This window comes from Ambystoma mexicanum, chromosome 5q, assembly GCF_040938575.1.
Source record: "Ambystoma mexicanum isolate Mex_15411 chromosome 5q, UKY_AmexF1_1, whole genome shotgun sequence".
NCBI lineage: Eukaryota > Metazoa > Chordata > Amphibia > Caudata > Ambystomatidae > Ambystoma > Ambystoma mexicanum.
The window spans coordinates 1,356,069,178-1,356,083,978 of record NC_090933.1 but is presented as its reverse complement, the minus strand read 5'-3'; the positions used below and the strand labels follow the sequence as shown (position 1 = coordinate 1,356,083,978).

The 14,801-nt window shown below is 45.2% G+C and overlaps 1 protein-coding gene across 1 annotated transcript in view; it reads right to left on the bottom strand.

The window, feature by feature from the left end:
- The window catches only part of LOC138498142 (uncharacterized), a 307,816-nt gene that overhangs the window by 122,935 nt on the left and 170,080 nt on the right, over positions 1 to 14,801 (bottom strand). The gene's annotated exons all lie outside the window — the stretch shown is intronic.

The following is a 14,801-nucleotide window of genomic DNA, read 5'->3' as shown; positions in this document are numbered from 1 at the left end:
CAAACTTTACATTTTAACTAAAAGAATCAACATTTTGTTTATTATTTAGGTGTCACTGAAAAGGTTTGTCGTTATTTTGTTTTCGTTATTAACGCTGTATACCGTTGCTGGGTGAGACACTCCATTTCAATTGACGATTTGGAGCCTCCCAGCTAACACCGCGATGAGAGCGCGGCCTGGCCTAGTCACCCAGTGGCTGCCTTCCAGCTCCTGCTCTCCAGGTCTGCAATCCGGGTCCAGGCAGGTGACTCTGTTTGCGACGTTGAGCCAGTTGCAGTGCTTGGCCATCACCATGGTTCTCGCGGATCCAGAATGGGACTTGGAAGCAGCAGATCCAGATGGCCTAATGCGGCGATCAAGGAGTCGCAACATTGCCATTGAGATCCAGATGGCCTAATGCGGCGATCAAGGAGTCGCAACATTGCCATTGAGATCCAGATGGCCTAATGCGGCGATCAAGGAGTCGCAACATTGCCATTGAGATCCAGATGGCCTAATGCGGCGATTAAGGAGTCGCAACATTGCCATTGAGATCCAGATGGCCTGATGCGGCGATCAAGGAGTCGCAACATTGCCATTGAGAGCCTCCGCAGAGTGACATGGAGATGGCTTGCTTTGGACTGGAGCTCCAGGCCCACTTAGAAATTAAGATCTCGTGTCCCTTTCCCCACATTTCATTGGACACCTTTCCTCCCCAGACGTTGTTGGGAAATGGTCGGCTCAAGAGTGTCCCTGTATTGATGATCAAACCAAAAGTCAGTGGGCCATAGTTTTTGAGTTTGTTTACCTATCCTACCATGTTCTGAAAGTGAGCTGGTCACTAATCAAAGAGGGTGGCGCAAGATATGTTCAGGACCTTTGCAATTACACATTCTAGCACAGAGCCCCTTTTCTCCTAAGAACTCATATTCCATGAGCCGTATCATTGGTATGGCAGAGACAAAGAGTGGAACGCTCCTTTTCTCGCAGCCTAACAAATGCTCCAGCCTTTTCATGCCTGCACAAATGCTGGAGAACCCGATGGAGTCCAACCTGCTTTATGCACCAGCGAAAAGCAAACTGACTCTGTAAGGATCAATTGTACATGGCAGGCAGCATTTACAATTACAATTACATGCTCGCATACCAGGCAGCGTTTACTGAATGTGCACAGCAGAGTGCAAAAGTGCAGGACTGATGTCGGCATACACACATGTACGCCACCTTTTGCCCTGCACTTTTGCACTCCTTTGTGCAAATGATGAAAATATGGTGGTGGGGTGCCCCCTGCGTGTATATAAACACCTAATGGCTGTCTGCTGCCAAATTACACATTTGTATAAAATGAGCTTTCCAGTGTTTATGCCTTTTATTCACATGTTACGGGTGTTCTAGTTTTTGGATGTCTTCCTGGGATCACATGGGGTTATGGACGCGCTCTTGTTCTTTTGTGCTTTTATGGATGTAGCTGAATAAAGTTTGTTGACATTTTCTTTTTTAAGGTAGATTGGGCACATTGGATATTAATGTCAGTGTGTATTGCTCAAGGTTAAGGCCAACAGGTCAGAGTATCAAGAAAAGACTTGTCAGGAGCCTCTAGTAGCATGGTGTCTCAATGTCTCAGGACAGTGTTGGTGTTTTCTCTGGTTTTAGTTGTGATTGTGAGCTGCAAGCTGATTAAACCGGATTTGGCCACTGCAGCGTGAATGGTTGAACGAATATGGCTCACTTGCTTGGCGGTGTTCCGCTGTAGATTGATTCATCAAACAGGTGACTTGGATCCAGGGCATCCGTGTGCAAATCGGAATAAAGAAAAGACACCTCCTAGCAGAGGGCTTGAGAATCCAGCAATCCCCCCGCTAAGCTGAAAATGTGTTGGGAGTTTGCACCCCACACTCCCGTGAATCTTGGAGCTATGAACCTAGGGTTGATAAGCTTTCCTCTTACGCAACAACCTCCGGGGTTAACTGCTCGAAAAATCAAACTCCCCCACTTGACTGTGGCCTGCACCGCTTTGCCGAGCCGCCGGGACCACCAGTCGATACACCTGGTTTGCAGCCATTTAGCACCAATTCCTTTTTCACTGTCATACCATGAGACCTAAGTCTGCAGGAAGTCATGTGGGCAGGGTCGGACAGGGACAAGAAATAGGCCCGGTCACCCAAAAAAAAACGTGGCCCACCCCTCGCCTCACGACCCTTGACCTATGATGACATCACCAGAAGTGATGTCATGTGACCCCACCCCAAAGTGACATCCCGGGAAGACATGAAACGACGACCTTTCACCCTTTGACAAAACAGGAAGTGGCATCAAATAGCATTGTTCCTAAATTACTGTGATTCCAAGCAGACGTCCAAGTCCAAATGATAATATTATATAGCACTTAAGCTTTTTTTTTATAGAACAAATATGCATACAATATCACACAACCTGTTTTGGTACTCATTTATCGACCTAAGAAGGATGAAAGGCTTTTTGAAAAAGAAAAAAAATGTTTTTTTTTTATTTTAACATTTATTTTTCTTCCAAACCGGCCCAGGCATGGCCAGAAACCGGCTCCCAATCTCTAGGGACGATTTCGGCCCAGCCAGGGGCCGAAAGGCCGAGGAGCCAATCCGACCCTGCATGTGGGGTTGGAGTACGTGATGCAGGGCTTAAATTATAATGCCAGAAGTCAAAGGATCTTCTTAGAAATTGACCTTAAGCGCACCCACCCAGTGCTATAAGCTCCATTTGAGGGACACAGGGTTGAATTCCGTAGAGGGGCTCCTATAGTTTAGTATATTTTGAATGTATTTTTTTTAATTTGTTTTAGGTTTTTTTTAATTTTACAATATGGAAAACATGTTACCACAGTCCTTGTCATGTATGTACATAATCTTCAGCTAGTCAAAATAAAAAACACAGGCCCGTTCATTCCCAGGTGCATTGTTGTCCAGCTGTCACTCTCCTGAAGGACAAGGTCAAAAGCAGTAACCCTCCACCCTCCCTCGATCTCTGTAGGATCGTGTTTACTATTCACTATTCGTAACTAAGGCTAGAGTCATGGGAGTCTTGCCTCCGCATTCATCGAGTCATGTTTCCTGATCTCCTGTCCCAGAGTTTTAGTTCTTGCTTCCCTCAAAGCTGAGCAGGAAAGCGTCCGATGTTTCAGCGCCTCCTCGGAATCTCCTTTTAGACACAATCTACACGTCACAACAGCTCCCTTTGATCTTTCTCTCGGTCTCAGAACCTGTCTCAGATTTAAGCGGAATCTCATGAACTGTGATTTAAAATGCTGATTTGCAAACAGCTGTAGATATTTTGGGAGTGTATTTAGCTTCCTTGCTTCTTGCCTTTCGGTCGGAGGCGTTATCCAGTCCTGCATGTAGAGCTTCTTTTTGGTCTCGACCGGATTTCTCTGATTCTCCCAATCCTACTATTGGGGTGTCTTTTCACCCAGAAGACTTACAGTGCAGGCCATAACATGGCAGTGGTGAGGTGCCTTTACATAAGAGCCTTGATTCTGTGACGTACATAGGGTGACTGAAAAGGTGGCTTTTATGGATGACGAGTGCATTCCAGAGTAGTGGGGCAAGCAGGGAAAGGAGGCACCATGTTTGTTGGTATTTTGGCAGTAAATCTACTGAAATACCGCCAAGGGGTTTTACCATTACCGTCACTTGGTCTGTCGGAATTACTGCCAGATTACAGGTGGTGGTCTACAGTGTTAGCCTCCAATTAGAACTCCATGGGATTTCGGCGGGACTATCACCAGTGGCGATAAAATGGTGGAATTAACTCCAGCATTTTGTAACGGGTTTTCCCTCCACTCCACCGGCAATTGGGCAGTGAGGTAATGCGCCAGTCACTCAGTTACTGGCCCACACAGCCCAACTTGTAATGAGGCCCTGAAGTGAGGAAAGGGAGCTGGTCGGTTGAGAGGGAGACTACAGTGAGGGGCAGTCAGTAAGGTAGTGGGGGAGAAAGTCCACGGGTGGCATTACAGATGAGTAGAAGGAATTTAAAGAGGGATTTTGCATGAAGAGCTGTCCAGCAGGGCAACAGTAGATAGAGTTCTCATCGGACTGCAGAAGCTACATGAAGTGCTCATCAGACTGAAGTGCTCATCAGACCACAGAGCTACATGAAGTTCACATCAGACTGCAGAAGCCACATAAAGTTCTCATCGGACTGCAGAAGCTACGTCAAGTGCTCATCAGACCGCAGAAGCTACATGAAGTGCTCATCAGACCACAGAGCTACATGAAGTTCACATCAGACTGCAGAAGCCACATAAAGTTCTCATCGGACTGCAGAAGCTACGTCAAGTGCTCATCAGGCTACAGAGCTACATGAACTACTCATCAGACTGCAGAAGCTACGTGAAGTGCTCATCGGACTTCAGAAGCTACATGAAGTTCTCATCGGACTGCAGAAGCTACATGAAGTGCTCATCGGACTTCAGAAGCTACATGAAGTTCTCATCGGACTGCAGAAGCTACATGAAGTGCTCATCGGACTTCAGAAGCGACGTGAAGTGCTCATCAAGCTACAGAGCTACATGAAGTGCTCATCAGTCTGCAGAACTTGAAGTGCTCATCGAACTAAAGTGCACATCAGACTACAGAGCTACATGAAGTTCACATCAGACTGCAGAAGCCACATAAAGTTCTCATCGGACTGCAGAAGCTACGTCAAGTGCTCATCAGGCTACAGAGCTACATGAACTACTCATCAGACTGCAGAAGCTACGTGAAGTGCTCATCGGACTTCAGAAGCTACATGAAGTTCTCATCGGACTGCAGAAGCTACATGAAGTGCTCATCGGACTTCAGAAGCGACGTGAAGTGCTCATCAAGCTACAGAGCTACATGAAGTGCTCATCAGTCTGCAGAACTTGAAGTGCTCATCGAACTAAAGTGCACATCAGACTACAGAGCTACATGAAGTTCACATCAGACTGCAGAAGCCACATAAAGTTCTCATCGGACTGCAGAAGCTACGTCAAGTGCTCATCAGGCTACAGAGCTACATGAACTACTCATCAGACTGCAGAAGCTACGTGAAGTGCTCATCGGACTTCAGAAGCTACATGAAGTTCTCATCGGACTGCAGAAGCTACATGAAGTGCTCATCGGACTTCAGAAGCGACGTGAAGTGCTCATCAAGCTACAGAGCTACATGAAGTGCTCATCAGTCTGCAGAACTTGAAGTGCTCATCGAACTAAAGTGCACATCAGACTACAGAGCTACATGAAGTTCACATCAGACTGCAGAAGCCACATAAAGTTCTCATCGGACTTCAGAAGCGACGTGAAGTGCTCATCATACTACAGAGCTACATGAAGTGCTCATCGGACTTCAGAAGCGACGTGAAGTGCTCATCAGACTACAGAGCTACATGAAGTGCTCATCGGACTTCAGAAGCGACGTGAAGTGCTCATCAGACTACAGAGCTACATGAAGTTCTCATCGGACTGCAGAAGCTACATGAAGTGCTCATCAGACCACAGAGCTACATGAAGTTCACATCAGACTGCAGAAGCTACGTCAAGTGCTCATCAGACCGCAGAAGCTACATGAACTACTCATCAGACTGCAGAAGCCACATAAAGTTCTCATCGGACTGCAGAAGCTACGTCAAGTGCTCATCAGGCTACAGAGCTACATGAACTACTCATCAGACTTCAGAAGCTACGTCAAGTGCTCATCAGGCTACAGAGCTACATAAACTACTCATCAGACTGCAGAGCTACATGAAGTGCTCATCGGACTTCAGAAGCGACGTGAAGTGCTCATCAGACTACAGAGCTACATGAAGTTCTCATCGGACTGCAGAAGCTACGTCAAGTGCTCATCAGGCTACAGAGCTACATAAACTACTCATCAGACTGCAGAGCTACATGAAGTGCTCATCGGACTTCAGAAGCTACGTGAAGTGCTCATCAGACCACAGAGCTACATGAAGTTCTCATCGGACTGCAGATTCATGAAGTGCTCATCAGACTGCAGAACATGAAGTGCTCATCGGACTGAAGTGCTCATCAGACTACAGAGCTACATGAAGTTCTCATTGGACTGCAGAAGCTACATGAAGTGCTCATCAGACTGCAGAACATGAAGTGCTCATCTGACTGAAGTGCTCATCGGACTGCAGAGCTACATGAAGTGCTCATCAGACTGCAGAACATGAAGTGCTCATCGGACTGAAGTGCTCATCAGACTACAGAGCTACATGAAGTGCTCATCAGACTGCAGAAGCTACATGAAGTTCTCATCAGACTGCAGAACATGAAGTGCTCATCGGACTGAAGTGCTCATCAGACTACAGAGCTGCATGAAGTGCTCATCAGACTGCAGAAGCTACATGAAGTTCTCATCAGACTGCAGAACATGAAGTGCTCATCGGACTGAAGTGCTCATCAGACTACAGAGCTACATGAAGTGCTCATCAGACTGCAGAAGCTACATGAAGTTCTCATCAGACTGCAGAACATGAAGTGCTCATCAGACTGAAGTGCTCATCAGACTACAGAGCTACATGAAGTGCTCATCAGACTGCAGAACATGAAGTGCTCATCGGACTGAAGTGCTCATCAGACTACAGAGCTACATGAAGTGCTCATCAGACTGCAGAACATGAAGTGCTCATCGGACTGAAGTGCTCATCAGACTACAGAGATACATGAAGTGCTCATCAGACTACCGAACTACATGAAGTGCTCATCAGACTGCAGAACATGAAGTGCTCATCGGACTGAAGTGCTCATCGGACTGCAGAGCTACGTGAAGTGCTCATCGGACTACAGAGCTACATGAAGTGGTCATCGGACTTCAGAAGCTACATCAAGTGCTCTCTGAAAAGGTGTGATTTCTGGTGTTTTTTTCAAGGAAACACGTTTAGCACCCAAGCGCAGACATGGCGGCAGCATGTTCCATCAATCCGAGGCTGCTGTTTGAAAGGATCTGCCGGCTGCACGACTGTGCTTGCAGCGCTTAAAGATTAAAAACTGTTGTGAGCTTGAGCGATGCAGGCTAGACTGTCTATAAGGTCTCAATCGGGCCCTTAAATAAGATGGAGCATCACTGTGTAGGCATTTGTGGGTAGTAGTCATAGTTGTGTGTGTTATGCTCTGGGCAACAGGCAACCAGCGCAAGCTCTTCGATGTTGGTTGGAGAGATATGAATCGTTCTAGGGATATTAGCCGCAATCCAGCCGGCAGCATTCTGTATCCCCGGGAGCCTTGCACTCTCATATGAGGGTGCTCCAGTGAGCAGTGCATTGCCATACAGCAGTTTGGCCCCTGCGGTGGCCCTGGCTATGACAGCAGCCTCTGTATCATACATGAACGGTCTTATCTGGTGAAGCAGCCTGAGATAGGAATGGCTGGAGGTGACGCTTCCTGAGGCTTGAGCATCCATGTTCATTCCAGTGTTGAGACGGAGGCCCAGGGATTTAGCTTTTCCTAACATGGGGGTTCTATGTGCATGCATAGACATGATGGGAGTCCTACAAATTCCCACATTTCCGGATGGTTTTAGGAGCTGCCAGTAAGAAAGAGTAGCTCAGTCCTTTCATCATTCAGACAGAGCCGATTGTCTCTTATCCACAGGCTGATGAAATTAAACATGTTGTCATGTGATAAAGGTCTTTAGCACTTGGAGCCAGAGATGGAAAGGAATGAGAAGGAGGGAGGAATAATGAGCAGCATGGAAAGGCTAGGGGAGAAGTGAGAGTGGTGAGCCGTGATAAGAGAACTTGCGACCAGGATGAGCGCAGCCCCGCTAGAGACTTTGCACCAGAATCCAGACCTGGGGGGACAGTAAGTGAATGCACCTGGAGACATTTATGCGGTTCCAGATAACACTTGTAAGGATTTTAGAGTGGCAGGGAAGTGGAAAGACCCGTCTGCACAATGAGGGGTTGTTGGTGCCACCCACGATTTCTTTAGAAGAGGTCTGACCGTGGCTGTGTTGATGAGACAGGATGCGGAGATACCAGTTGAGAGAGAGGGTTACAGAAGGTAGATTGGTGAGTGGAGGTGATACGTGCAGGTTCCTGAACATTGTGGGGTGCAAAGGAGTCCACGGGTGTGCAGAGAGAAGCATGAGCAGAGTGGGGGAGCTGGGAGAGTGGAGAAGATGAGAGAAGGAGCTGGTGCATGAGTGAGGCCATGGGAAAGGGGAGAGAAGGGTGGACAGGGCACCCCGTCATCTGGCATTTATCATGGAGGGACAAGAGGTAAAGTCATTGGCAGAAAGAGTTAGGAAATAGCAGATCACGGGGAGGCTGGGGGGGGCTGGGGGGGCACGGACTGGAAGGCCCTTGACAGTGCGAATGTAATAGATGGATGTTGCTGATCAAGAGATGTATTGACAAAAAGAGCCCTTGAAGGGGGGACCGCTCTTGGCACCAATAGTGTAAGCAGCAAAGCATGACTGCCCCCAGGAGCTGGATCCGTGCTATAGGAGGAGGAAGAGAAGAGGTAAAGGAGCTGGCCGGGTAGTGATCATTGAAGGGGGGGGGGGAGACAGTGCAGAGTTGAATTCAGTAAAGGCGAGTCCAATGGATAGAATAAGTGTGATATGGCCAAGGCAGGGGATGATGGAGTCTGGTTTCAATTTACACTTGGGGATCTTTCAGGGAGGAGGAAAAGAGGGCGTGGGTCGGAAGGTTATGTAGGTTGACTAGTGAGTGCCGGAGGGAATGGAGCTGTTGAGCATTAGTCATATTGCAGAGGTTCAGGTCACCCATTATGGCAGCAGAGACATCTACTGGGAGTGTTTCAAGTAGGAGGTCAAGATCTGAGAACAAGAGGTTGCATGTGCCTGGGGGGCAGAAGATAATGAGGATAGTAAGAGGAGTTGGACTTAGATGTGCTCATAAGTGGCGGGAGGTACATCAGAGAGGGGAAGGGGTGCCAATGGTGTGCCATTCTTGCTTGTGAGACGAACATGTAGGGAAACCCATGTTTCAGTGACAGCCATTTCACAGATAGTGATAGAACATTAAACGATTAGCACAAACAGGGGCTTGATTTCAGAAACATTGGGCCCTCCAGGGACCCTGGGCAGGGTCAGTAGCAGGATCAGAGGTAGAGGTGGTAGTTCTTGCAGTAGGTGAAATGAAGCGATAGGGTGAATGTGAGATGGACGAGAGAGAGGCGCCACCTGAGTGGCAATTGGGAGGAAACTGACGAATGGTGGTAGGGGGACAGATTGAACAGAGCAAGCAGTGGAGGGAAATGGTGGGAGGGGGAGGCCCCCAAAGGGAGAACAGCAAGAACAAGGAGTAGGATTGGGAGAGGCATGGTAGGCAGGGAACATTTGGGGAAGATTCAAGGGGTGACCAAACACTGCTGGTTAAATACCTAGGGTCCTAGGTACCAACAAGGTACTTGAAAAGGTGCAGGTTATGTATGCATGTGTGGCAGCTCAACACACTGATCATGCAGGTGTAGACATTTTGACTCATGTGGTGATGCTGCGTGAATGTTTTACTGGACTGAGGGGGAAATAGAGCAGAAAGGGTGGCCAGGACTGAGGTGGGGCCAAGTCTGATTTGCATATGGCCTTTCCCCTTGGCAGGCGAAGAACGATGGTCTGGAGGGTTGCCCAGAGCAATGGCAGTGGTTAAGATTAATTCTAAACCTTCCAGCCATCACCTCTCTGTTTTTACTATGTCACCCCGAGTGGGACGGGTATGCCCAGATGTGGGTCCCGTGCCTGCTGGACCTAGAGACCCAAGCTACTCCTCACTAATGAGGCCCAACAAGGCCGAAACATGTTTGGGGATGCTTGTGGTCTTGTGCAGAAGGGATGTGACCTTGCAGTTCGGGCTAGGCTGCCCCTTTTGGGGTGGGGCCAAGTCTGATTTGCATATGGTCTTTCCCATTCTGTAATGGCTTGGCAGGCGAAGAACAATGGTCTGGAGGGTTGCACAGAGCAATGCCAGTGGTTAAGATTAATTCTGAACCTTCCAGCCATCACCTCTTTGTTTTTGCTATATCACCCCGAGTGGGACAGGTATGCCCAGACGTGGGTCCCGTGCCTGCTGGGCCTAGAGACCCAAGCTACTGCTCACTGATGAGGCCCAACAAGGCCGAAACATGTCTGGGGATGCTTGTGGTCTCATGGAGAAGGGATGTGACCTAGCAGTTCGGGCTGGACTGCCCCTTTTGGGGTGGGGCCACGTCTGATTTGCATATGGTCTTTCCCCTTCTGTAATGGCTTGGCAGGGGAAGAACGATGGTCTGGAGGGTTGACCAGAGCAATGCCAGTGGTTAAGATTAATTCTAAACCTTCCAGCCATCACCTCTTTGTTTTTGCTATGTCACCCCGAGTGGGACGGGTATGCCCAGACGTGGGCCCCGTGCCTGCTGGGCCTAGAGACCCAAGCTACTCCTCACTGATGAGGCCCAACAAGGCCGAAACATGTTTGGGGATGTTTGTGGTCTCGTGCCGAAGGGATGTGACCTAGCAGTTCGGGCTAGACTGCCCCTTTTGGGCTGGGGCAAAGTCTGATTTGCATATGGTCTTTCCCCTTCTGTGATGGCTTGGCAGGCAAAGAACGATGGTCTGGATGGTTGACCAGAGCAAAGCCAGTGGTTAAGATTAATTCTAAACCTTCCAGCCATCACCTCTTTGTTTTTGCCAGGATCTAACAGGGCCTAACCAGAACTTGCCATGTGATGTGTGGTTATTCAGTAAGATGCCTAGAGCTTGTCCAATGTAGGCCTCCATCGAAGGCCATGACCAATCAGAGATTAGGATGATGCTGGTAAGAAGGGAGGGTGGGATCTCTGTGCACAGCTCAGGACCGAGTTTACCATGTTCCAAAATGGCTACATTCGATGTTCTTCAATAGACGAGTGCCCACACAGGGATTTCTCCTTCTGGAGATGGGGAGTCGACAGCTGATTTCTCCCGCCTCAGTAACCCAGCCCCTCCACATGGAGGGTGCTGTTAGATACTAACCCATAGCTTGGTGTGCCCGCATTAGGGGTGCCAATTGACAACTCTATATCATAAGGGACCTATCCTTAAATCAGTAAACATTTTAAAAGACGACTCCTGCATGCTGCTTGCAGCATGCCGCATGTGTATTTCCACTGCAGTGTATGCACCCAGGCTTGGTAGCTAGCTATGTGCCCTAACAGCTGCACAGCTGCAAGTATATGTAGGTGTCTTATGTATGGATGTTAGTGATTCAGGTAAGCACCCTATTGGCTGGAAGGCCAATCTGGGTAAAATTCAGGAACGCCACTGAAATATCCTCTCACGCCAGTTTGTTGATTGAAAGGGATTTATTTAAGTATAAGCTTAATAACCCACCAGTCACATCAGAAACATCTACATAACTGAACTTTCCCAGTGCATCATTCCACTATTCCCTTAATTCTAGTATTTGGATTAAAAGATTTAAGTGGGTGCAGCATTCAAATTCAATTTTATTTTGTTGAATTCATCTTCACACACACCAGTCCAATCAAATCTCACATTCCTTTTCACTAATTTTCTCATGTGAAATCATTTACTCGCTAAATCGGGTATAAACTTCACATAAAATTCAGCCATCCCTAAAAATGAAATTGATTTCTCTTGTTATCTGGGCTGGCAAAATTCACAATGTTGTTAACTAGTTCCTCTTTATGTCTGATACCTTTCTCTGATATCTCATGCCCTAAATATGATATGGTAGACCTTTTGAACTTACATTTATCTTTGCTAAAGGTAAGCCCAGCATTCTTAAATATATTTAGCACATCATCCTGAAAACATAAAATTCCTTGCATATGATGAAAAAGTTGGTACATTATCCTTTGGAACACGGACGCAGCATAAACAAGACCAAAAGGCATTCTTTTGCAACAAAATAGACCCTCACTGGTAATGAATGCAGTGATATCTGTTGACTTTGGATGTAACATTACTTGATGGTAAGCAGACTTCAGGTACAAAGAACTCATTATTTTTGCACCTCTAATGGTACCCAACATTTCAGCTATATTCGGTAAAGGGTGTCTATCTGGAATGACTCATGTATTAACACATTTAAGGTCTATGCACAACCTCAATTTCCCATTTGGTTTGTATACTATTACCAATGGTGATACCCCTCCGAAGACTCAATTCTTTCAATCACACCATCAACCACTAATTTTTCTAGTTCCTTATTCACCGCTGACTTAATATTCAATGGAACTGGCCCCAATTTTTGTACCACTGGAACAGCATCTTGTTTTATCTTGATCTCATGGTTAAAGTTTTTTAAGACTCCCAGTTCTTCTCTGAAGACTACATGTTCTTCAATAGTTATTTTCTGTGATTCCTGGTCTACAGCATGAACTGATTCCTCTGCAGTGGGATCCAGTTTTATCTTCAATCTAGCTTGATGAGACCAACTCAACAGAGGTTGCATTCCTTTCACTGTGACATATACCTTTCCTTTAGCTGATCTCTTTAGACTTCATCACTGACCAACACCAACTAATAAGTTCAATTTGTTTTCCTCCATATGCTAATGGTTTGATATTAATCATATTTAGCTTAATACCAGTTTCAAAATATTTGTCAAAAAGATATTTGGGCAGTAGAGTATATTTTGCTTCAGAATCAATCACCATGTCAATTTGTTTGTTACTTAAGTCTATCATAGCCATAGGCTTTTCTATGTCTAAATCATCATCTATGTTGTTTCCAGCAGACACAAATTCTTCAACTGCAAATGTACACTCTTCAGAACTTTCACATAGTCCTTCCAAACAATGTATGTTTTCTTTTTTTGTTCTTCAACAGCTAGTGAGATGACCCTTCCTATTGCACCTTTTGCATAACTCTTTTATAGCTGGACATTTGTCGCTCGTGGCTATATGATACAAGCTATTACATTGGAAAAATCAACGTTTGTTACTTGTTTCAGCTTTCTCTTTGGATATTTCTTTTTCACCTGCGCCAATTCTTTTTTGAACAGAGTTTTCTTCTTTGTGTAGTCACTTCCTTGTACAGCTAATACTTCCGGGTTTTGTGCTATTCGCTCTTTCTTATTCTCACCTTCTGTTCTTTTTTCAAGTTCCTTTACACACTTATTAGTGGGCTCCAGTTCCTCAGCAATTTTGATTTCCTCTTCTAAAGTAGGATTCCCTTTGGACCAAAGAGCCTCTCTTATTTTGGTGTCTCTACATTCCAACATGAACTGATCACAAAGTCTCTCATCAAGTGTATTTCCAAATTCACTTGATGTGGCTAAACCACGCAGTGCTTTGATGAATTGTTCCACAGGTTCATTCTCCTCCTGCTTGCTCTTGCCAAAATGATATCTTTTTAAGATAATGCTGACTGTCTTTTCATAATGGCGGTCCAATATCTTAATGCACTTGTCATACTCTGAGAGACCAACCACATCTTCCTCAGAAAGTGTAGGTAAGTTCTCAAATTGTTCTTGCCCATAATTTCCCAAGCAATGTATCATAAGACATTTTATTCTTTCATTAGAAAAATTCAGTCCATGGGCAGCAAGTACATATTGATCAAACCTTTTTTTTCCATCGCTTCCATGGAATTTTGGGCTCTCCTTTTGTATTTAAGAAATAATCAGGAGGTTGTATTCCTTGCATAATGACTGGACATGTTTCTTTCTTTGACAATTATATCTTTTATGAATATTTTGTGCAATTTTGTATCACATAGTCAAGTTTCTCTAATGTAAGTTATATGCATATCCTTCAGCAATTATGCTTTACACTTGTTGACTTCAATTATTGTAATTTGTTTTCTTATATCTTTGTCTTTAATTTAATTTTTATTTTTCAAAGTGTTTATCCATGCAGGAACTCTATGAGATACACATTTTATAGTGTTTCATAAATGTCACTTTTTATTGGTAGAATGTTTCACACTGTCTTTGTTATACAGTTTTGTTCGTCTCAATACTATCAGCAGTTCTATGTTTCTCCTCATCCTTGTCAGTATTGCATGTTATAATTGCTTTCATTGCCAAAATACACTTTTTTGCTTTGAATTCTATTAGTAATTCGTCGTATCTCCTCCTCTGTATCAGTATTACATATAACAATTGCTTTCGTTGTAGTTGTAACGTTATTATAGTGGATAGAAATAGAACAAAATGGAGTCACGTTTGTTTACGTTATTAGGTTCTTTCCTCTGAAAATGACACGTAATTCACGCAACTCTGCTTGTTTTCAATGCGCAAAGGAAAGGAACGTTGGAGCTCGCGCAGCGCTCCTAAGTAAACACTATGCTTACATTTTCGTTTTCCCAATATTTTAAATGATGCACATCAGCAAGAAAGTCAAGAAAATTGTTGTAATACATGTATTTCGTACACTTTCAAAGCAATTTCAATGTTGGAAACATTTGTAAATATCGATGTTCAATATTTGTAGATAACAACTCCCTTTTGGATTTTCTCTTAGCCTTCAGTATTTAAAGTATTTTAGGTCATGTAAAATCTAGGCAAAATTTTCTTAAGCAGTCAAGTCCGGCTGGTGTTTTTAAACACAACAGCTGGGTGAGTGCTGTACCTGTCCAATATTAAAGTGGATATGCAGGATTACTTTTTCTAATGAAACTTTCCATTAACATCAATGCGAATTACTTACTTGGTTTTAGAAACTCTTTTCTTTCTTCAGTTATGTTTTTTAAGCAAGTTCAAGTTCTTTCAGGAACGATGAATTGCAAACAAGTCTCCCAACATTTCCAAAGTAGTTTCGTCTTCTTTGGAGTGCTTAATTTTCATCAAAGTAATTTCCTAAACAAGGCCAACTTGGGGGGCTGCCGTTTTTGGTAAATCCCATCCTCGTCGCCACTGAAATATC